Here is a 24,546-nt window from a genome sequence, read left to right as displayed (position 1 = left end):
GGGATTTTTTTTGTATTTTGTAATTTGACACTCTTTCCTGAGCCATGACCTGTTTGTTTGTTTGTATGTAGGTGACTTTGTATCCCCCAACATGCCGTGGTTGCTGACACCTCTTAGAAACACAGTCACACCCGCGCAGCTACGTTACAATGAAGCACATGGGCGGACCAGGCGAGTTATAGAGCGGACATTTGGGCTCCTGAAAAGCAGATTCCGATGCCTGGACAGGACAGGAGGGGCCTCCAATATGCACCTGAAAAGGTGTGCAAGATATTTATTGTGTGTTGCATGCAACCAACATGGCAGTGAGGGAGGAGTTGCCTCTCATCGAAGATGATGACGACCATCAACCGCCAGCAGGGGAGGATCCAGGCCTGGGTCATTTTGCGAGTGACGATGAGGGTAAGGAGGATGTCCAGACTCAGCTCATCACCAACTTTTTCTCATGATTGTGAGTATGCAGTGATGAGTTGTGTACGTTTTTCCCTTCCCTGATATGTGTTTTTGTGGTGTTATGTGGGTGCATATGTGTGACTGGATGCTAATTGCCATTATCAGGGCGTTAATGTGTCCTTCAAGTTAGTATGTTCTCCCAAACAGTGTAGACATGATTCATAGGTTGTTTTCACAACTCTTGGGAATTGTGTATGTAATGTGTATTGTAGATGGATGCAGTTATTTTGTGATTTCAATACTGTTGTATGTCTGTCTTTCACAGGGTCCTTTGGCTGCTTACAAATATCTGTTCAATCCACCATTATGCACAGTCAGGTGGCTACACACATGTGTTGCCCTGTGAGCAGATCCACTAGCCACATGTCAGATGTCTGTCCATTAGAAACATATAGCAGACTTCTGGAATATAAAAAAACTATGCCAGTCCACTATGACACAGAGTCAGACACATGATAAGTACGTTCACAATGGCCAAAGTGTTGGCTCACACCCAAGATTAGGAGGCCTGAGTGTCTCAGATGACCAGAGTAGGCATACCTATCCATGGGCCATGTAATACATGGGATTACCAGGATCACTATGCAGGTAACTATGCATTTGTTACACTCATACATATCGTTTGTCTGAGGCCTCAACATTGGTCATGGCTGCTGCATGGGTGTGTAGTCAGTACCTCACACTCCTATGATGACCCACAACAGAAATTTGTGCATATATGTGGACCACACACAGAGCACGGGTCAGTTATCAGTAAATGTGCTGATACATGTCACACAATAGCCTCACCCATGATGCTAAATTTAATGCACCTGTTGCAGAGAATAGTGCATCACCCAATTCAGCCACATGGTACTTGTCTGAGCAGCCAGAGGGTAACAAGGCTGAAGGAGTGCAAACTGCAGGTCATACACAATACGCTAAAATACCATGGACTTACCTCCACCTTGCTGCTGTCTGGCCTTCAACTGCCCATTCAGGTCTGAGAAGACCACCGCCAGAATCCGGAGCATGTGGGGGGTCAGAGTCTCGCGTCGGCCCCATCTGCGTGGAGACGACAGCTTCAGCTGGACTCTTGCTATCCTCCTGGTCCAGCCACAAAGGTCCTGCCACCTATTCTGGCAGTGGCGCATGCAGCGTCTGAAGACCCCCACTGATCTTACTGTCTGAACGATGGTTTGCCAAATTGCATTTTTCTCATGGGCAGTAACCTGTGAGGATGACAAAGTGAGACACCATTACTACACATGCACGATGTTTCTCAATCACACAGTTGAACATAGATGTTGAAATTGGCACTGCATATGATGTATACAGGTAGTGCAACTATGGTCATGGGCAGTTGTCCTGTGTGCAAAGCTGCATTCACAACATGATACAGTGCCTTGAAAATCAAAGCTTGCAAAAGTACACTTATTCATCACTGTACAAGTACAGTACATGCATCTACACACTCTGAGACTTAAAATTACTGAGTGTGCATGTGTGCCCTTTGTGATCACAATGCTAGTAGTCCCAGTCAGTTAACATGTACAATTGAAAAGGCAGAGGACTCTACACTCACCTGCTCCCCTGCTTTCCCATACAGCTTGCAGTACTGTGGAAGGAGGATGTCCAGCAGGGCCTGGTACTCCTCTGTGAATGATGGTGCTCTCTCCACAGTACATGCCATTGCAGGACAGAGGGGATGTAGAGACAGCAGCAGTGTTGTTCTGAGTTCCAATCCTGTAGCATGTAGTGCAGGCAAGTCAAGTCTCTGGGGACAGAAAGCCTTATATCTGTGCTGTTGAGGCAGAATCTGCTTGATGCGGACAAAGAGATAGGTTAAAGTCATTCGCATTTTCCGAAATTACCCAATCCATGCCTTTGAATGCATTGGACACGCCTTCCGCGTTGTTCAAATATTCTGCACCATCACACCATGGACTTTGAAACATTGTTGTAGAGAGCCAATGGAATCTGTGTGCACATGAGTCGTAAACATAGCAAACACGCGTTCATCCCCATGACAGTCAATAGCCAATGGGTGCGCACGCCTTGGTCCCTAAGTGTCCGACGTGCCTTTTGAAACCACAACTGCATATGTGACCATTACATTCAGGGTACCAGGCGTGTGCATGCCTTGGTCCCTAAGTAACCGACGCGTCTTTTGAAAACACACCCGCGTATGTCTCCATTTCAGTCAATGGCCAATGATGCCAACAAAAAGAATTTTGCTAGGGACTCAGGTGCTCTACAACACACTGACAGCCTGTCACACCGTACAAGTAAGCACATTTCATGCTTCATTACATGTGTGGGTACATGTCTACACATTTCATATTGAATGCTGCACATTGTGGCTCACACTACCAGGATGTGACATGTTACATGGTGACAAAAAGGCATTCTGTCTGATGCACCTCAATACTGTCAGTTAGAACTCTGCTGATCAACACACGTGGCCTGGGAACAGTGACAGGGGCACATGGTGTCATGACATGTTACATACACCCTAAATTGCACATGATATGTCCTGTGTGTTACAGGGTGTTCCTGAGATGGCACTGTGGGGTACATCATGAGTATTCGCGTATAGTGCTACGCGCATGGACCTAATTGTATTTGGGAGATTTGAATTCTCTCCAACATCTATCTGATTTGGGCATGTGAGTTGCTGTTATGTCTGTGTGTCACAGACATCCATGTCTGCCCTGCAAACAAGCCTGTTAGCACATCATGGCTGTTTAATAGTTGTGTTGGTCCATGTAAATCAGATGTTACATATTGACTGTGTCCATGTGGCAATACATGATCCCTGTGTGTGTGACTTACAAACACCTGTCATCTTGATAACATATCTATCCTCACTAGTCACTGAGGTGTGTCTTTGGTATGTGACATTTGTTCAGATGTACTGTGACAGAGCCCATAGACTGATGACAGCATAGCATAGCACTTGTTGTATCACCATATGGAGCTGAAATGTTATTTGAGGGGCACATGGTTGGCATATGTGTCCCTGATGAGTCTTGATATGATGTAGCATGTGCCATTTTGCATGGTCATTATCACATATGTAGGGGAACTGACAATCTTTCTTTGATTCCCTATATACTGCAGGAGAGAAAATGTCCACAGACCCTTCCCAGACCTTGCAACCATGCATGAACGTGACTGCATTTGACATTACCGTTTCACAGGACCACTGACTGAGGATTTGGCGGAGCTGTTGGCCCCACATTTACAACCTGGACGGGCGTATCCTACTGCGCTGACTCCCAAGGTGAAGGTGATGGTAGCCCTACATTTCTTTGCCACTGGAACCTTCCAATACACTGTGGCTGGTGGGATGTCATAGACCATGTTCAGCCATGTGCTAAATGATGTTTTGAAGGCAATGTTGTGTCATCTGAACAGATACATCAAGTTTCCAAATCCACAGCAAATGCCTGCTATAAAGGGTGACTTCTATGCACTGGGAAGGATGCCAAATATCATAGGCTCAATTGATAGTACACATGTGGCTTTGGTAGCATAACATGCACATGAGTAGACATACAGAAACAGAAAACATTACCACTCCATTAATGCCCTGGTGGTATGTCTTCTGAACATGACAATATCACATGTCTGTGCCCATTTCCCTGGTTCTGCACACAACACCTACATCATGAGGAATAGCAGGATCCCACAAATGATATCACAGCTGCAGAATCAGCGTGCCTGGCTTGTTGGTGTGTAATTACTGTTTACCTTGGGATTTTTTTGTATTTTGTAATTTGACACTCTTTCCTGAGCCATGACCTGTTTGTTTGTTTGTATGTAGGTGACTTTGTATACCCCAACATGCCGTGGTTGCTGACACCTCTTAGAAACACAGTCACACCCGCGCAGCTACGTTACAATGAAGCACATGGGCGGACCAGGCGATTTATAGAGCGGACATTTGGGCTCCTGAAAAGCAGATTCCGATGCCTGGGCAGGACAGGAGGGGCCTCCAATATGCACCTGAAAAGGTGTGCAAGATATTTATTGTGTGTTGTATGCTACACAACATGGCAGTGAGGGAGGAGTTGCCTCTTATCGAAGATGATGACGACCATCACCCGCCAGCAGGGGAGGATCCAGGCCTGGGTCATTTTGCAAGTGACAATGAGGGTAAGGAGGATGTCCAGACTCAGCTCATCACCAACTTTTTCTCATGATTGTGAGTATGCAGTGATGAGTTCTGTACGTTTTTCCCTTCCCTGATATGTGTTTTTGTGGTGCTATGTGGGTGCATATGTGTGACTGGATGCTAATTGCCATTATCAGGGCGTTAATGTGTCCTTCAAGTTAGTATGTTCTCCCAAACAGTGTAGACATGATTCATAGGTTGTTTTCACAACTCTTGGGAATTGTGTATGTAATGTGTATTGTAGATGGATGCAGTTATTTTGTGATTTCAATACTGTTGTATGTCTGTCTTTCACAGGGTCCTTTGGCTGCTTACAAATATCTGTTCAATCCACCATTATGCACAGTCAGGTGGCTACACACATGTGTTGCCCTGTGAGCAGATCCACTAGCCACATGTCAGATATCTGTCCATTAGAAACATATAGTAGACTTCTGGAATATAAAAATCTATGCCAGTCCACCATGACACAGAGTCAGACACATGATAAATACGTTCACAATGGCCAAAGTGTTGGCTCACACCCAAGATTAGGAGGCCTGAGTGTATCAGATGACCGGAGAAGGCATACCTATCCATGGGCCATGTGATACATGGGATTACCAGGAGCACTATGCAGGTGACTATGCATTTGTTACACTCATACATATCGTTTGTCTGAGGCCTCAATATTGGTCATGGCTGCTGCATGGGTGTGTAGTCAATACCTCACAATCCTATGATGATGACCCACAACAGAAATGTGTGCATATATGTGGACCACACACAGAGCACGGGTCAGTTATCAGTAAATGTGCTGATACATGTCACACAATAGCCTCACCCATGATGCTAAATTTAATGCACCTGTTGCAGAGAATAGTGCATCACCCAATTCAGCCACATGGTACTTGTCTGAGCAGACAGAGTATAACAAGGCTGAAGGAGTGCAAACTGCAGGTCATACACAATACACTAAAATACCATGGACCTACCTCCTCCTTGCTGCTGTCTGGCCTTCAACTGCCCATCCAGGTCTGTGAAGACCACCGCCAGAATCTGGAGCATGTGGGGGGTCAGGGTCTGGCGTCGGCCCCATCTGCGTGGAGACGACAGCTTCAGCTGGACTCTTGCTATCCTCCTGGTCCAGCCACGAAGGCACTACCACATATTCTGGCAGTGGCGGATGCAGCGTCTGAAGACCCCCACTGATCTTACTGCCTGAACGATGGTTTGCCAAATTTCATTTTTCTCATGGGTAGTAACCTGTGAGGATGACAAAGTGAGACACCATTACTACACATGCACCATGTTTCTCAATCACACAGTTGGACATAGATGTTGAAATTGGCACTGCATATGATGTATACAGGTAGTGCAACTATGGTCATGGGCAGTTGTCCTGTGTGCAAAGCTGCATTCACAACATGATACAGTGCATTGAAAATCAAAGCTTGCAAAAGTACACTTATTCATCACTGTACAAGTACAGTACATGCATCTACACACTCTGAGACTTAAAATTACTGAGTGTGAATGTGTGCCCTTTGTGATCACAATGCTAGTAGTTTCAGTCAGTTAACATGTACAATTGAAAAGGCAGTGGACTCTACACTCACCTGCTCCCCTGCTTTCCCATACAGCTTGCAGTACTGTGGAAGGAGGCTGTCCAGCAGGGCCTGGTTCTCCTCTGTGAATGATGGTGCTCTCTCCGCAGTACGTGCCATTGCAGGACACAGGGGATGTAGAGACAGCAGCAGTGTTGTTCTGAGTTCCAATCCTGTAGCATGTAGTGCAGGCAAGTGAAGTCTCTGGGGACAGAAAGCCTTATATCTGTGCTGCTGAGGCAGAATCTGTTTGATGCGGACAAAGAGATAGGTTAGAGTCATTCGCATTTTCCAAAATTACCCAATCCATGCCTTTGAATGCATCGGACACGCCTTCTGCGTTGTTCAAATATTCTGCACCATCACACCATGGACTTTGAAACATTGTTGTAGAGAGCCAATGGAATCTGTGTGCACATGAGTCACAAACATAGTAAACACGCGTTCATCCCCATGACAGTCTATAGCCAATGGGTGCGCACGCCTTGGTCCCTAAGTGTCCGACGTGTCTTTTGAAACCACACCTGCATATGTGACCATTACATTCAGGGTACCAGGCGTGTGCATGCCTTGGTCCTTAAGTAACCGACGCGTCTTTTGAAAACACACCCGCGTATGCCTCCTTTCCAGTCAATGGCCAATGATGCCAACAAAAAGAATTTTGGCAGGGACTCAGGTGCTCTACAACACACTGACAGCCTGTCACACCGTACAAGTAAGCACATTTCATGCTTCATTACATGTTTGGGTACATGTCTACACATTTCATATTGAATGCTGCACATTGTGGCTCACACTACCAGGATGTGACATGTTACATGGTGACAAAAAGGCATTCTGTCTGATGCACCTCACTACTGTCAGTTAGAACTCTGCTGATCAACACATGTGGCCTGGGAACAGTGACAGGGGCACATAGTGTCATGACATGTTACATACACCCTAAATTGCACATGATATGTTCTGTGTGTTACAGGGTGTTCCTGAGATGGCACTGTGGGGTACATCATGAGTATTCGCGTATAGTGCTACGTGCATGGACCTAATTGTATTTGGGAGATTTGAATTCTCTCCAACATCCATCTGATTTGGGCATGTGAGTTGCTGTTGTGTCTGTGTGTCACAGACATCCATGTCTGCCCTGCAAACAAGCCTGTTAGCACATCATGGCTGTTTAATAGATGTGTTGGTCCATGTAAATCAGATGTTACATAATGACTGTGTCCATGTGGCAATACATGATCCCTGTTTGTGTGACTTACAAACACCTGTCATCTTGACAACATATCTATCCTCACTAGTCACTGAGGTGTGTCTTTGGTATGTGACATTTGTCCAGATGTACTGTGACTGAGCCCATAGACTGATGACAGCATAGCATAGCACTTGTTGTATCACCGTATGGAGCTGAAATGTTATTTGAGGGGCACATGGCTGGCATATGTGTCCCTGATGAGTCTTGATATGATGTAGCAGGTGCCATTTTGCATGGTCATTATCACATATGTAGGGGAACTAACAATCTTTCTTTGATTCCCTATATATTGCAGGAGAGCAAATGTCCACAGACCCTTCCCAGACCTTGCAACCATGCATGATTGTGACTGCATTTGACTTTACCGTTTCACAGGACCACTGACTGAGGATTTGGCGGAGCTATTGGCCCCACATTTACAACCTGGATGGGCGTATCCTACTGCGCTGACCCCAAGGAGAAGGTGATGGCAGCCCTACATTTCTTTGCCACTGGAACCTTCCAATACACTGTGGCTGGTGGGATGTCATAGACCATGTTCAGCCATGTGCTATGTGATGTTTTGAAGGCAATGTTGTGTCATCTGAACAGATACATCAAGTTTCCAAATCCACAGCAAATGCCTGCTATAAAGGGTGATTTCTATGCACTGGGAAGGATGCCAAATGTCATAGGCTCAATTGATAGTACACATGTGGCTTTGGTAGCATAACATGCACATGAGGAGACATACAGAAACAGAAAACATTACCACTCCATTAATGCCCTAGTGGTATGTCTTCTAGACATGACAATATCACATGTCTGTGCCCATTTCCCTGGTTCTGCACACAACGCCTACATCATGAGGAATAGCAGGATCCCACAAATGATATCACAGCTGCAGAATCAGTGGGCCTGGCTTGTTGGTGTGTCATTGCTGTTTACCTTGGGATTTTTTTGTATTTTGTAATTTGACACTCTTTCCTGAGCCATGACCTGTTTGTTTGTTTGTATGTAGGTGACTTTGTATACCCCAACATGCCGTGGTTGCTGACACCTCTTAGAAACACAGTCACACCCGCGCAGCTACGTTACAATGAAGCACATGGGCGGACCAGGCGAGTTATAGAGTGGACATTTGGGCTCCTGAAAAGCAGATTCCGATGCCTGGGCAGGACAGGAGGGGCCTCCAATATGCACCTGAAAAGGTGTGCAAGATATTTATTGTGTGTTGCATGCTACACAACATGGCAGTGAGGGAGGAGTTGCCTCTTATCGAAGATGATGACGACCATCACCCGCCAGCAGGGGAGGATCCAGGCCTGGGTCATTTTGCAAGTGACAATGAGGGTAAGGAGGATGTCCAGACTCAGCTCATCACCAACTTTTTCTCATGATTGTGAGTATGCAGTGATGAGTTGTGTACGTTTTTCCCTTCCCTGATATGTGTTTTTGTGGTGCTATGTGGGTGCATATGTGTGACTGGATGCTAATTGCCATTATCATGGCGTTAATGTGTCCTTTGAGTTAGTATGTTCTCCCAAACAGTGTAGACATGATTCATAGGTTGTTTTCACAACTCTTGGGAATTGTGTATGAAATGTGTATTGTAGATGTATGCAGTTATTTTGTGATTTCAATACTGTTGTATGTCTGTCCTTCACAGGGTCCTTTGGCTGTTGTCTGGTGACATGTGATCTCCAAAAACCACATTCCGTTTACAGAGTGCAACCTTTCCTGGAACCCGGATGCATCGTCCCACACACCCCTGTACTCGCTTGTCTGGCCCTCTGTGTTACTTTGTGCTCACTGTCATGTGAGGATACCTTGCATCTGGTAGTCAGTTCACTTGTTGTGTAATAAAGGTGTGCGCCACTTTGTGTTGTGCTTGGTGCCTGGTTTCCACAGCCTCTGTATTTCTGTGTGCTTTCAGATCACAATTTTGTATTCGATGAGTATGATGGGCATAGTGAATTAGTGTTGTGTTGACGTAGTAGTGTCTATCTCTCATATGTCTCACATCAACATGACTCACATGACTGTGTTCACATTGCTGGAGTAGTTTTCATGCACTGTCTTTCTTTAGCATTGCGTCATCGCTATGTGACAAACCCTGTTTAATTTACAACAGAGGCAAGTGTTGTGTGATAAAGAATTTATTTACATACATGTGTGTGAATGTATATGTGGTAGAAAGTGCTGTACAGTGCAATGTAAATTCTAAGTTCACAGATGAGTTGGCAGTGTAAGTAGATGATTTATCCTGAGTGAAGTCCACAGTCATTTGATTCATTGATCCAACTTAGCCCCTCCATCACATGTGGGAGAGTTGGATGACAGTCAACAAGGTGAACGGTTTGCACACAATGGGTGATATCAAGAGCTGGTGTTCACTTCCTGGGGGATGTGCATGGCCAGCTGGCTCTCAGTTGTCCTTCTTTGGACGACCCCTCTTCTTCTTTTTAGGGGGACCCTCAGGTGCAGGCTGGTCTTCATCCCTCCCTGTGACAGTTGCAGATGTTGTGGCAACAGATGTAGTGGGCAAACAGGGAGGTGTGGACATGTTGGTTGCAATCTGGCGGAGGCATGTCAGTATGTCCCTATGCTCCGCCGTGATGTCATCCAATTTGTCCATTCTGGACTCCATGCAGGGCATGTGTGTCTCCACCCGGCACATGTGGGAGACCAATCTGGCATGATGTTCAGCCTGCTGTTGTTTGATGTCCCTGAGGATCCCCACTACCTAGCCAAAGTCTCCGGTGCTTTCCTGATAGGCTTGTATGATGCATCCCAATGGTGTATCATATTGCGGTGCAGCACCATGTTCAGGCCGTGGCCTCAACCTGCCCCCACTCCCACCAGCCCTACCCACATGAGCACAACCTGCTTTTGCAGTCACAGACAACAATGGGCCTCCTTCTGTGTTGGCCCTGGTGGTATTGCCCACCACCTCCAGGGTGCCCTGTGTTACTGTGCCCTCGGTGTTATGTTGAGTTGGTGTGTCCGTGTTGGTAGGGGTCATCTGGGTGTTCGCATATGTAGCAGGAGTGGTGGCAGGGGGTGCTGATGTTACAACTGCTTGTGCTGCACGCTGATCCACACCGGAGGGACCAGGTCGTTCATCATCATCTGAAGAGGACTTAAAGGCATCCACACCGGAAAGCTCAGGGTCAACCAGAGTCTGGGTCTGGGATTCTTCTTCTTCTGTACGTGCAGTTTCCACATCTGCCCCTGTGGGTGGAAAAGACACACAATGCATGTCGTGGTTCGGCACACATCAACGTACCACACACATTAAAGACGCTTCTGTGCTTCATGATGGGTGTATGTGCATTGCATTGTCCTCAATTGTCACAGACAGATGCCAATGTTGGTTTAGAACATTGTCATTAACACCTGATGGGTTTTTGTGTCCATGTAGAGCCGTGTGCATGAACAGCTCATGTATTGGTTACTTGAGTTACATGGAGATTGAGTCACAAGTGCACTCCCGTGCCTGACACAGGTGTGTTGTTTGTTGTTGTTGGGAGGGGTGTGTGTGACGGGGCCTGCTGGTAGATGTAGTCTGAGGTAACACTCCTCCTCCCCCTGGAGCAGATAGGCCACCATGGCTCATGCTTCCATGACAGTGAGTCAAAGTTAATGTTCAAGTTGCCTGACTGGGGTGTCCTGTTGTTTGTTGAAGCCCAAGTCCCAGCAGGGCCTTGTGCTCTCCACAGCAGAGCCCAGTGTCAGCCATCTTGGCAGTACTTTTCCACTCCCTGTGAGGTGAGCATGGTGCATGGGGGTATTCCTGGGCCATGTGGGATGTGGACTATTGGCTCTGACTACAACTCCCATCATGCTTTTGGCTACACTCACCTTCCCAGCAAACTCAAGCTTCCTTTCTGTGACTCACCTTTCCTGGTGGTGAATTTGGGTAGACAAGATGGCTACTGCATGTGATTGGTGTTTGGATCCCATTGCCTTGCTGTGGTTTTGTGCTGTGTTTAGTAACATTTGTGAATGGGGATCTTTCCTGTTACATTGCAGGTATGTTGTTAGTTACATTCTGCATTTTGACACAGATCCCACCATTGATTGGTGCTCCTTACCCCAGGACCCAGTGCCAGGCATCTTGGAAGTGGATTTACCTTGAGTCTCAGGTTAGTCTTAGTCCCAGGTGTGGTGTTTTGTGTTGGTGGGAGGGGTGTGTGTGTAATAGGGCCTGCTGGTGTATGTGGTTGGAGCTAGCACTCCTCCTCCCCCACAACCCAGATAGGCCATCATGCACCATGGTCTATTACAGTGAGTCAGACTTCACATTCAAGGTGTCAGATAGTGAGGTCCTGTTGTTTGTTGGAGCCCAAGTCCCAGCAGGGCCTTTTGCTCCCCACAGCAGAGCCCAGTGTCAGCCATCTTGGCAGTACTTTTCCACTCCCTGTGAGCATGGTGCATGGGGGTATTCCTGGGCCATGTGGGATGATTACTATTGGCTGTGACTACAACTCCCATCATGCTTTCGGCTACACCCACCTTCCAGCAAACCAAACCTTCCTTCCTGGGACTCTGCTTCCCTGGGAGTGACCGTAACTGGTACAAAGATGGTTGACAGTGTTTGTTGTTGTTTAGGGCCAAATCCTTGCTGTGTTTGTCAGCACGTTTGTACATGTATTGGCATAGTTACATGTTACTGAGACATTGCATGTATTGTGTTTATCTAATTGGCATACACATCACAGGATACTTTGGGTTGATGTGGCTTGATAACAGTGAATGGTTTCACTGACCCCATGACATTGATGTCTGTGGGAGTGGATTGCTATTGCCTCTCAATTTAGATTAGTTGTTTGTGTACTCACCAGGCTCTGGTATTTCGGATAATCCATGGATGCGCACCGGTGGGAGGATGGCCCGCACCTTCTCCTCCCAGGAAGTGAAATGCACAGGTTTGGCAGGAGGGCAACTGCCAGTATGCTGGCTGAGGGTATGGTCTTTGCCAATGAGCTTCTTGACCCTCCTGCGTATGTCGCACCACCTATACCTGATGTTGTCCATTGTGCGCAGGCAAGCTGCTTGTGCGTTCACCTTGCACTCAATCCTCTCCCACATCTTGGTTTTTGGGATGGGGGTCTGTTGGACCAATGCGCCAAATAACTGTGGCTCTAATCTGATGATTTCATCAACCATCACTTCCAACTCACTAATTGTGAACTTTGGATTCTTATGTGGGGGCATGGTGGTGGGTGGTGGTGTAGATGGATGTGTGAGTGAGTGTGGAAGTGAGGATGAGTGAGTAAGAGTGAAGCTGGGTGTTTGTGAGCGTGCTTCTTGAGAGGTGCTAGTAGTGTAGTGGGTGGGTTGTGGATGTATGTCTCAGTGCAGTGTAGTGGTGTTCTCTGCTGGCAGGTCTGTTGAATTTGCAAAGGATCATGCTATGGATTTTGGCCCTGTATATAGGTAGAGTTGTGGGTGTGTCTTAGTTTGAATTTTTTTATTTGCATTTTGGCAAAGCTTGTTTGGCCTTTTTCTGTCTTTTTTTTGTTGATTTATTTTGAGCATGACGGAGACGTTCAGTTGACGGGAACGGACGCATGTGGCGTCAATTGTGGGGTGATCCAAGTCGGTCACACTCACATTGTGCTATTTTGCATCATTTACGTTCACGTCAGTCGCGATGGGCTCTTCTCTATGTTCTCTATGATTCGGTTTTACGTGCAAGTCGGTTTAATTTCACATGCAATGCATCATACTTCACTGGTCGTACAGCGTCTGTTCGGGTCGGTCAGAACTATTCCCGATTCGTGTTGGTAGGAAGGGTTCCTGGTCCGTTTACGGGCGAGTAGAAATTTTACGTAGGTTTCGGTCAAATTGAATGTTCTCTGTACGGAGCGTTTGTTATTTTGTAAATGATGCATCATACTTCGCCGGTCGTACGGCGCGTGTACGAGTCGGTCGGAATTCTGTCCAGACCCGTGGCGGTCGGTACGGTTTACAACCCAGATCGGAATCGGCACCTTAATGTTAGAATTTAAGATAAATTGAGAAGACAGATGAAGGATCTCTAACCTAACCATAGGCTTATACAGTATGAAGCCGTTGAGGAGTGGGAGCATGTGGCACATCGGAGAGCAAAAGAGAAATGTCAGGGAAGATATAGAAATACGATAAATCGATATGTACAGGCAAAATGGGGGTTCCCAGAAAAAGATATGGAGACAAGATTTTGCATTGGGATCCCGAACGTACCTTTTAATGGTAGCAGAACAAAAGGAAGGAGAGAAATCTAAAAACATTTAGAGGAGCAAAGGGTTCAGGTACTCCCTGGAGCAGATGGAAATTTATAAGATATAAGATATAGATGATGAATTGTTGAATGAACTTTTGCTGAATATACCCCCACCTTATAATGAAGAGCAGAATAATTCAGAGAATAATATGTTCATAGGCTTAAGGCCAGAAGCTCCACCAGCAGATTTAAATCCAGCTTATAAAAGAATATTTTTAGATGAAAATCAGACCCCTGAGAATATGGTCATGACAAATAACCCTGATGCATTATCAGTACCTATAACAATTGGTCCAGTCATTCCTTTTTATCTGACAGGGCGAAGGATTGCACAGATTCATGCAATAACAGTCCCAAGCGACAATGTAGGGGAAATACGTACACTACCTGGAACAAGAGAAATTGTGGGAAATCAAGGAACGATGTGTACACCAGTAAGAGTAGAGACTCATGAGAATAGCACAAAAAAGTGTATTAGAACAAATTCCACCTTAGAAGGGGAAAATAAGTCATTGATAAATATATAAATATATCAGAGACAACTTTTGAAATGCCTAATAGAGGACAGAGAGAGAATGACTACTGGGAGGATTTTACAAATGGGTAGTCAGAAAACAGATTCACAAGCACCGTTGAGGCCATCAAAATTAGTAGAGAATCACAGAGAGCGGAAATGGGTACCTCGATAGGGTCATCCCCGGAAGAACTTGATGATTGGATTAGAGTCATAGCTCCTACAGGAAATACATTGACTAATGCCAATCGAAGTATGAATATAGACATGAGTAAATTAAAGGTAGTGTTAGAAGAAATGATATTTGGAACTATTTGTCCAGAGAGACTATCAAAATACCGTGATGAAGAATTATTATTCATGTGTGAAGCTATAACTCGAAAGGTGAGAAATACTCATGAGAAATTTGCTGAAGTAGTACAGAAATATGGAGTGGATGTAGAAAAGTCTAAGGCTCTATAGAAAACCTACTCATTGGATTTTAGTGACAAAGATTTGGAGAGTCTAAATTCCTCAGGAAAGAGATTGCAAATTAAAAAATTAATAACCATCCTCAAGCGATGGGGAGAGTAAAGAGATGGGAAGGCAGATGGGCAAAAAAGAAGGAAGATACCCCGGTGGTACTTCCTCTATATCCGATGTGGGAAAAGCAAAATATTAGGCTGATGCCTTGGCCTTTCCTATGAGAGAGGTCCCAGGAGGATGTTATGTACATGTCTGGTGGAGTAGACAGGACATATTATCCTTTACAAATGATTTCCCAAGGTTGAGGGAGAAACCAGTTGGTATAAGCAAGTGGAAAGGTTTGTGAAGGTTTCAAAGGCCCTGTTAAATTATTTGGATGCTATATTTGATATTGTTGTCCCTACAGACTTATGGGTGGAATGTAAAATTGCAGTTGATTGGCCTGAAACAGAATATGCTAGATATCCAAAAACAGGAGCGCTGTCAGCAGAGGTGATGAAGAAATATAATCAGGTTATTACATATTTGAAAGGAATGATTTCGCCGAAAGATACAGATTGGGTAAAAATAGACCAGACTACCCAGGAACTAAAAGAAACAGTACATGCTTATTACAAAAGGCTCTTGCAGGCATTTAAACAATATAGTGGAATTAAAAATGTGTCAGAGAAAGATAAGGGACATTTTGTGTATCGGTTTGTTTAAGGATGTAGGCCTGAGATTAATGCTATGATTCAACAGTATTTGATTTGTTGGCAGAGCAAGTCAATAGATGAAATATTGCGTTATGCAAAGCATAATGGAGATTACATCAAGATGCGACATAGGAAGTTGAAAGAAAAGTTGATGTTGGCATAGGTGAGGGCAGCCAAGGAAACATATGTGGGTTTTGATTCAGACTTTATAGGCATGATACAACAAAATGGTCAGACTACCACTGGAATGAAAGGGGTAATGGTAAATCCTGTGCCAAATTTGATGCCACTAGTAAGGGGATATGGATCAAATATAGAGTAGTTAAAAAAGACTTTCCCTTGTCACAGTTGCAGCAAGTTAATGCATTGGAAGCACGAGTGTAAGTCTATTTTGGCTAATCTGGTAAATGGATCGGCAATTGTGACAGGTGTGGATGGATTGATTCAATCACAAGTGACTAGTGATATGTGAAATCAGTCAATGTTAAATGTAATAAGTCAGAATCAGAATATGACTCAAGCTCCTATGCAAAATTTGAATGGACAAGTATGGAAGTACAATGTGAACATAGATTTTCATACCAATGATCAAGTAAATCCAAATGTACAAGTGGCTTCACAATATTTATTACAGATAGATGACAGTTACTCAGATACATCTCCTGAGTGGGGAGGAGGAATGCGTGCTTGATGCATCCCTAGATGTAGATCAGAATGGTCCCTATTTGGACAGCAAGGTAAATGGAACACCTATTTCATTCCTTGTAGATACTGGTGCTACCCGATCCACTGTGAGAACTTTGGAAATTCCCAACCTACCCCTCTTGGGAGAAACGATCCAAGTAGTTGGAGTATTGAATCAATTAATTCCAACACCAGTGACAGAACCAGTGCAATTACAGATTGGAACATTCGAGGAAATGCATAAGTTTATGGTGTGTGATACCTTTCCAGTGAACCTGTTGGGACAAGATTTATTGTGCCAAATGAATTGCTACATTTATTGTACACCTGAAGAAATAGAATTTCATTCCGAAGTTGAGGATGTAGTGTTTAAAATGGCTAGACAAAGGACAGAAGTGAAGAGTTTGTATCCCTTACTTACTGAAAATGATTTACTTACTGTATTGAAAGAGACTGTCCTGCCTGAAGTATGGGATTTTTCAGGTAAAGATATTGAACTAATGAAAGGAGAAGCTCCAACTTGAATCACAGTGAAACCAAATGCAGAATATCTGAGAACCCCAACCTACGATCTTAGTCCCGAGAATATTGCTGGAATAACCCCATTGATCGAGACTTTGATTGAACAAGGAATTTTGAGAGAGATTTTAGCAGTCCATGTAATTCACCTATCATGGGCATAGAAAACCAAATGGGAAACATATAATAGTTCAGGATTTGCAGAAAATAATCAGATTGTGATACCCTTTTGCCCAATAGTACCAAAACCTGCTGCAATTCTATTTCATGTCCCATGGAAAGCCAAATGGTTTTCGGTTATCAACTTGTGTCAAGCATTTTTCTTCAATCCCTTGCATCCGGATAGTCAATATTTGTTTTTGCTCCAGTTCGGAAACCGTGTTTTGGCATGGTGCGAGTTCCATAAGGGTATACAGAAAGCCCCTCAATTTGTAATCAAATCTTAAAGAGAAATTTGGAGTCACTAGAGATGCCAAATCACTCTGTGCAGTACATTGGGGATTTGTTAACGACATCTGGGACTAAAGAGGCATGTGTTTCAGGTACTGTGGCCCTGCTGAATCATTTAGCAGTAAGTGGGCATAAGAAGTCAACAGCAAAACTGCAGTTTTGTAAAAGAAAAGTTCTCTATTTGGGACATCACATTGAAAAAGGAGTCAGAAAGGTGTCACAAGATCGAATCACTGCTATATTGCAGATGAATCCACCGAGTACACAAAAGGAAGTTCGAATGGTCTTGGGCATGGTTGGTTATTGCAGGCGGTGGATTCTGAGCTTTTTCTTGATAGACAAGCCACTTCAGAGATTGACACACAAAGACGTGTCAGATCCTGTTTCATGGGATAAGGAATGCATGTGCTCTTTTCTTTAACTGTAAGACAGTTTATGTTGGGCAACAGCTTTAGGAACGCCCGTCTTTAATAATAACATTTTTCAGCTACATTGGATCCTGTGGCTGCTGCTTTACCTGGATGTTTGTAAGCTGTTGCTGCAACATGTGTGAGTTTGGAACAGTGTGAAAATATTGTCATGGGATATCCGTTGAAAGTGTATGTGCCACATTCAGTTGAGATTTTGTTAACACAAACTAGAACACAGCACCTCACATGTTGTCGGTTGATGAGCAAGTGATCTTTAGTGCAGAAAATGTGACTGTGACAAGGTGTACAAGTTTAAATACTGCTACCTTGATGCTGTTACCTGGATATGAAATGGTGATGGAAGAAGCTAATCATGATTGCCTTGATGTGATTGAGTTGTGTACCAAACTACGACCTGATAAACAAGGTACCCTGTTGCCAGAGTCAGATCATGTGTTGTTTGTGGATGGATCATGCTTGAGAGATTCGGAAGGTACCTCGCGAGCTGCATATGTGATCTGTATGGTGTTGGGTGTAGTGGAAGCATCATGGTTGAAAGGAGTGTATTCAACACAGGTGGTTGAATTGATCACACTTACCAGGGCTTGCAACATTACCAAACACATGAGAGTAACCATATTTACTAATAGTCAATATGGTTTCTTGGTGGTGCATGATTTTGGGCAGTTGTGGTCTCAACGTGGGTTAATGACCTCTTCGGATTCACCTATCCGAAATGGAGAGTTGATAAGAAACCTATTGATGGCACTACAACTGCCGGCTCAAATGCAGTGGTAAAGTGTTCTGCTCATCAAACTGAACATGATTATGTCACTGTTGGCAATAGATATGCTGGTGAGAAGGCGCGTTATTGCGCTCTAAATTCTTATGCATTTAATGGGGAATCATTGAAGGAACACTCTGGTGAAACGGAATGCAGATTGATGTTTTCAATGATTGAGACTTGGGAAGAAATCAAAGTCTTACAAGATTGAGTGCCACAGGCAGAAAGAGAAGGGTGGATCAAAACAGGCTGTAACTGCAGACAAGAAGATGAGATTTGGGTTTACACAGATGGGAGACCTGTGTTGCCAGATAGCCTACTGTCATTGATGGCAAGGATTTGCAATGGACCTGTACATGTAGGTAGAGATGCTATGCTAAGTCTATTTTGTCAAACATTGTAAATACCATGTTTAGAGCCATTGCAGAGAGTCTGTGTCAAAGATGTGTAATCTGTCAACAACAAAATGCAGGAAGAAAGACAATGGTCAGTACGAGTCACATTGGAAAATCAGGAGGTCCCTTTACTCGCATGCAATTAGATTAAATTGAGATGCCCTTTGTAATGGATTGAAATATGTCCTTGTTATTGTGTGTTTGTTTTCTCATTGAGTTGAGCCTACCCCACTACGCACAATGACAATGATAGCTTAACTGTGGCTAAACTACTTCTTAGAGAAATTATACCTATGTTTGGTTTTCCAATCTTGTTGGAATCGGATTGAGAAAGACACTTCAATAATGAAGTAATACAAATGCTCTGTGCTGCATTACAAATTGAGAAAAGGCTAAATACCGCTTGGAGGCTTCTGCTGTGGTGGAACAGGTGAACGGGATGATTAAGTCCAGGCTAGCAAAGGTGTGTGCGTCCACATCCCTGAAATAGCCTGATGCATTGCCTCTGGTGCTGATGAGTTTGCGAAGTATCCCAGACAAAAGAATGGGACTGTCTCCTCATGAAATACTTATGGGGAGGGCTATGAGGCAGCCTACAGTACCAGCAAACCAGCTTCTAAATATTTCTGATGACTTGGTACTGGATTATTGTAACGGATTGGCTGAGGTGGTGCGTTCGGTGTCTCATCAGGTTGGAGAAGTGGCAACTACTGTGCAACACGAACAGTGCCACGATTTGTGCCCAGGCGACTGGGTAGTTGTTAAGAAGCACGTGCGAAAATCCTGTTTGGAACCTCGTTGGTGTGGGCCTTATCAAGTGATTCTTGTAACCAAAACTGCTGTCAAATGTAAGCCCGGATGGGTAACTATGCTCCGCCAGCATAGTTTATGTAGTTCTGCCTATTCCGAGTTCCGTTGCGAACGCAGAGTTTAGGCAAAACTAGGCGGAGCATAGTTAGCCAGTTGTTTTCCAACTCGGTGGAACTTTGCATAGAGGCACTACGCCTGCTCCACCCAAGGTTAGTCAAATGGGTTGGTCTACCTTATTGGGTGCATGTGGCTCACACTTGTCGAGTCACATGTCCTCTTGAAAGTGTAGGGTCTGTAGTGGACAAACCAATGGTAACAGAAAAATGTTCTGATCAGATTGAGCGCAGAGTAGAGAGGGCACCGCTACTGGGTCTCGAGACACTGTTGTAAATGAGAGTCAAAGAGAGTTGTACCTGGTTGGTATTGAGAGTCAAAGTGAAAGGGATCTAACTGAGAGAAATGTTGACTCAAATGATGTAAGCAGTGTACCAGAGCAACAAGTGCAAAAAGGAGACCTTTGGCCCAGAAAATCTGAAAGATTGAGACACATATTTTCTGAAGGAAGAATACCTTCCACTGTGATTGACGTTTCTGGTTAGTCTGAACAAAGTGACAGTGACAGAGAAGAGACTACAGTCCAAACAACAAAAAGAGTACAACACCAAGACAAAGATATGCAGCTCCAGAGTGGACATATTTAGGTGCGGCAAATGACTGGGAAAAAGGGTTCTTCACGTTTTGTTCTAATAATTGCTACTCATACAAATCACCATGAAAGAACTGATGTGAAAAGGAGAAACATGTAACAAACAAGGCCAGAAGAGAGATGAAGAAAAAGGGTGTGACTAGACGCAGTTCAAAAGCCACTGCACAAAGCCTATTGCTATAGTTTAAGTATATAAAAACAATAAAAACATTTGATCCTGAGATAGACTTAGAAAATTTAGATTCACTAAAACAGAAATGTATGTGTGCTTGCTTCTTTATTGCTTTTGTCTTAATCCATGTTCTGTTGTTGATAATACTAAATCTACCTCATCATGTTTATTTAACTAAGAATAATAATTTGCATGTGCCTACAACTACTGGAATGACTAAACTGAAAGAAAAAGTAGAAATAACTAAGGATCGAACAAATGATGGTTTACATCATGATCGTTCATCTAACAATTTTTCACTAAATGTGTTTACTAAATTATTGAATGAGTATGTTAACACTATGGATGCAAGAGATTGTTATGTATGCATGCAATTATTACCAACTTATGTATCTGAAGGGGTGACATACCATCACCTTCCTTTAACATATGGTATATCTTGTAGTGTTCTAACAAATTTCTTTTATGGTAAAGGACAATTTCAATATTATTAGTCTAATTATGATTTGATTTTCTCAGAATTTCCAGTAAAGAGAAATCTTAATATAGTGCCTGATGCACGAGATGCTGAAATAATGGGGGAATTCTTTCATCCTACATCACCTATAGACACTGTATATGTGCATCGACACAATCTGACCTGTGCTTTACATAGTTTAGAAAAGGAATTTATATATTCAGTAGAAGATCCTAGGGAAGAAATAAAAAAGAAGCCTGAAGAACAAATGAAAACACCTCCATGGGCTCATAGGGAGTGTGATTATAAAAAAGTAGATACATACGCAGCAATAACTCCAGATTGACAACCCAAAGGAAAGCTTTTCATACTAAGATGCAAAACAGAGCATAATAATAAATTAATTGGTTCCAGTGAATGTTAACACACCTTCCTACTTTTGGAAGGATGGGGATTTATTTTTAGCAAGATTAGATCCAGTATTTCCTGGAGTGTATTTTGTGTGTGGTAAGAATGCTTATTAAAAGTTGCCCAAGCATTGGTATGGCTGTTGTTACATGGGAATAGTTTCCATGTTGATGAAAATAATGGAATCAATTAAAGAGAACCTGCATGCTTTGGAAGAGGATTAAGAGATGTGGAAATTATTGGAGATATTTTTGGAGCAATAATACCCTCAGTTGGGGTAACATTTAATTCAAACAAAATTTGAAAGCTATCAACAGTAGTAGATCGATTATCAACAGATACTGCTGGTGGATTTTTAGTAATTGATACGAAAAATGGTTGCTATTATGTCTATGGTTTGAAAAAACAGACTTGCTTTAGATGTACTCTTTGCAAAAGAAGGCATCGTTTGTCGCATGCTAAAAATGCTACAATTGTGCACTTATTTCCCAGATAAAAGTAAAGATTTGAAGGGATATATAAGCAATATTACTAATTTAGGAAAATAACTAACAGAATTAAAAGCAGATGGTGCATGGGAGAAAATTGGAAAGGATTTTCTTCTGTGGGAAATTGGTTTGCAGCACTGGGGAAATGCTTAGTAGGGAAAATACTAACTCAATTAATGACAATTGCTATTGGCTTATTAATAATAGTACTAATGTATCGATGTAAGAATACGAAGAGTTCTAAAGAAACTAGAGGGAGAAAAAGAAATAGAACAGAAATAGAATTGGAAGATAGAAAAATGGTTTCTTTGATGAAATGAAAAATTTTGAACAAATGAGACTGAAACAAACAACTACATTCTAATGGAACATCAGACTAAGATAAAATATAAGATAAGATTATGTGATGGCTTGTTTCGCCATCAAAGGGGGAATTGATGGAGTGAAAAGTTAAATGACGGTTGCCTCTATCAATTATCTCACCTTCAAATGAGATTAATGATATTAATTTTCTACTGCATTGTAAAAACATGCAGAAATGTTTTGAAATGTGAAAATTGTGAAAGATGTAAATAAAAGAGAGAAGAAGTTATTTGTTTATGCAATATAATCACGTGTTTAAAAATCTAAACATGGATAACCAAGACATTTTCTGCTCTGGACCTTTAAATGTGATAAATGAACTAATGCTTACATAATCAAACACTGAAAAACAATTGAAATGTTAGTTTAAAGATGCTTGACAGTACAAGAAGTTAGCTGCTTTTTTCTAGTACTACGTGAAAATAAACGTGAATAACAAAAGCGTTGCATAATAATCTCTTTGAAAAATAAAAATATGTGACCTTTTTTATTGTAGTATTTATTAAGAAAACTGAAATATTAATATTAATGTGTGTTTCGTATCAATTATAATGTAATCATGATTTCACAGGTTTCACTAAGGCCTCAAATGCTTTCTTTCTCGGTTCGGAAAACAGAATCTAGCTGTAGTAGTCATATCAGATGCTGTGAGAACTTTTCTGTGTGTTTCTTTTCATGCTCATGAACAATAGGCCCTTTCCTGATTCAGCAACACTTTTGGCAGAAATGTATCAATGCAATTGCAAACCCATAGAGAGCGTCTGGGAACGGACAGTCTGTGAGCAAATGAATTTTCTTACTTCAGAGGAAAGGATGGTAATTATAAAGTTGTTGAAATTGACGATTTTAACAAAAAGGATTACTTAATGCTTCCGGAATTCTTATTGAGGAATTGATAAAGCCATGAGAAGCCCATTGTGGACAATCAATGGAAAACATAACGTATGATGCAATTGATACTTTGGGGCTACTGGTTATCATTTTCAATTTCCCTGCCTAGTATGTTGTCAGACTAAACTCTGATTCTTGTTCCTATGCCAAACCGTTTTGAACTGAACTTTCTGAACTGGCTACACCTGTACTTTGCCAACTAGTAAAGTGTGCAGGTATAACTCTTTGGCTGGAGAGTTTATGGCCTCATTCCTGTGACTCCTTACACTTAACTCTGCATATTTGGTGTATAACCTAATGCTGAACTTGACCTTTTCCATATGTCTCTCTCTCTCTTTCTTATCCCCTAGGTGATCAACGTATGTGTAAAGACTGAATCTTTATTACATTGTGTGATTAACTGTACTAAATTATTTTTTTAAAGACAAAGCTTAAGTCTGATTTGTGTTTCGATAAACAATTTCATGAGGACATTCGTATTTGTGTCGTTCTTGGTGTGGCATTGTCTTGTCTTAAGCTTTATCAATTAATGTCTTCTAGAACAGTTATTTATTGTCAGCACAAATTTGGCATCTTTTTATTCCAGGTCCTCAGAAGGATTTGCTATATTTTCTCTTTATATCCAAGTCCCTGTTAGCTCACATAAAAGATTCATTGGAGGATCTATTGACTGTTATGTGGTTTGAAATGGGCCCAGAGAGGAACAGTCGGAACATATTTAAAGGGTTGTAAGTATATGATACCGGATGTACTTTAGCTTCCGCTGGATCACAGCAAATATCTTGTTTGGCTGGGCCAAGAGGCCTGGCCAAACAGTTCATGTGCACTTAGGGAGTGCAAACCACTCCTCCCCTCCTTTGGCCAACGCTGCCCTGCCACTGACTGCAAAAATAAAAATAAAACGAAAATAAAAATATGTTATTATCATTTAATTTTTCCTTTTGAGCAGTGGGTTTTTAGCCATAGCTTAGCAGACCTCCATAGATATTTGTATGGAGTCCAAATACAGGTCTAGGCTCTTGCTTCCTTAAGTGGTATGATGCTTTAAAGCTACTTATAAGAATATAACTTTTTGGACTTTACTCAAAGGTAGGAAATACAAGACTTTATGGGGGGATATTGGGGGGGGGGGGCTTTTTTGCTCACAATAGAAATCGAACTCTGAGAAGGTTATATGCTTGCATGATTTGTACCCCCTACCTGATGCAGAGACATAAAATGGACCAGCAAGTTGTTGAGTGAAACCCAATTGCCTGCATAATAACCACAAGTCGAGTGCAAATATTTGTAACCACATACAATGGTAGTTGCAGGTAAATTCCTGACAAATGAAAACTCCCTGCCGCCCCCCATAGTCATGTGAGACTTTTCATTTCAGCTCAAATGGCTTTCAATTCCTCTCTTGGAGACATTGACAGCTTTATATTATTGTAGTTTTGTGTTTGCTAGTATTGCTGTAAGTTTATTGTTATATTTTTATTTTTCCTTTTGATTATAAATGCCTTTGCATTTCTATTACATTTTTATTTTGAATAGTGGTCATATGGGTGTCAATGTAAATTCAATAACAGATGATCTAGCAGACTGTACTGAACTAGTATTCAGTTAGGTTGCCTGCTATGTTGAAACATC

The sequence above is a fragment of the Triturus cristatus genome, chromosome 8 (assembly GCF_964204655.1).
Source record: "Triturus cristatus chromosome 8, aTriCri1.1, whole genome shotgun sequence".
NCBI lineage: Eukaryota > Metazoa > Chordata > Amphibia > Caudata > Salamandridae > Triturus > Triturus cristatus.
Note: the sequence above shows the minus strand (reverse complement) of the source record.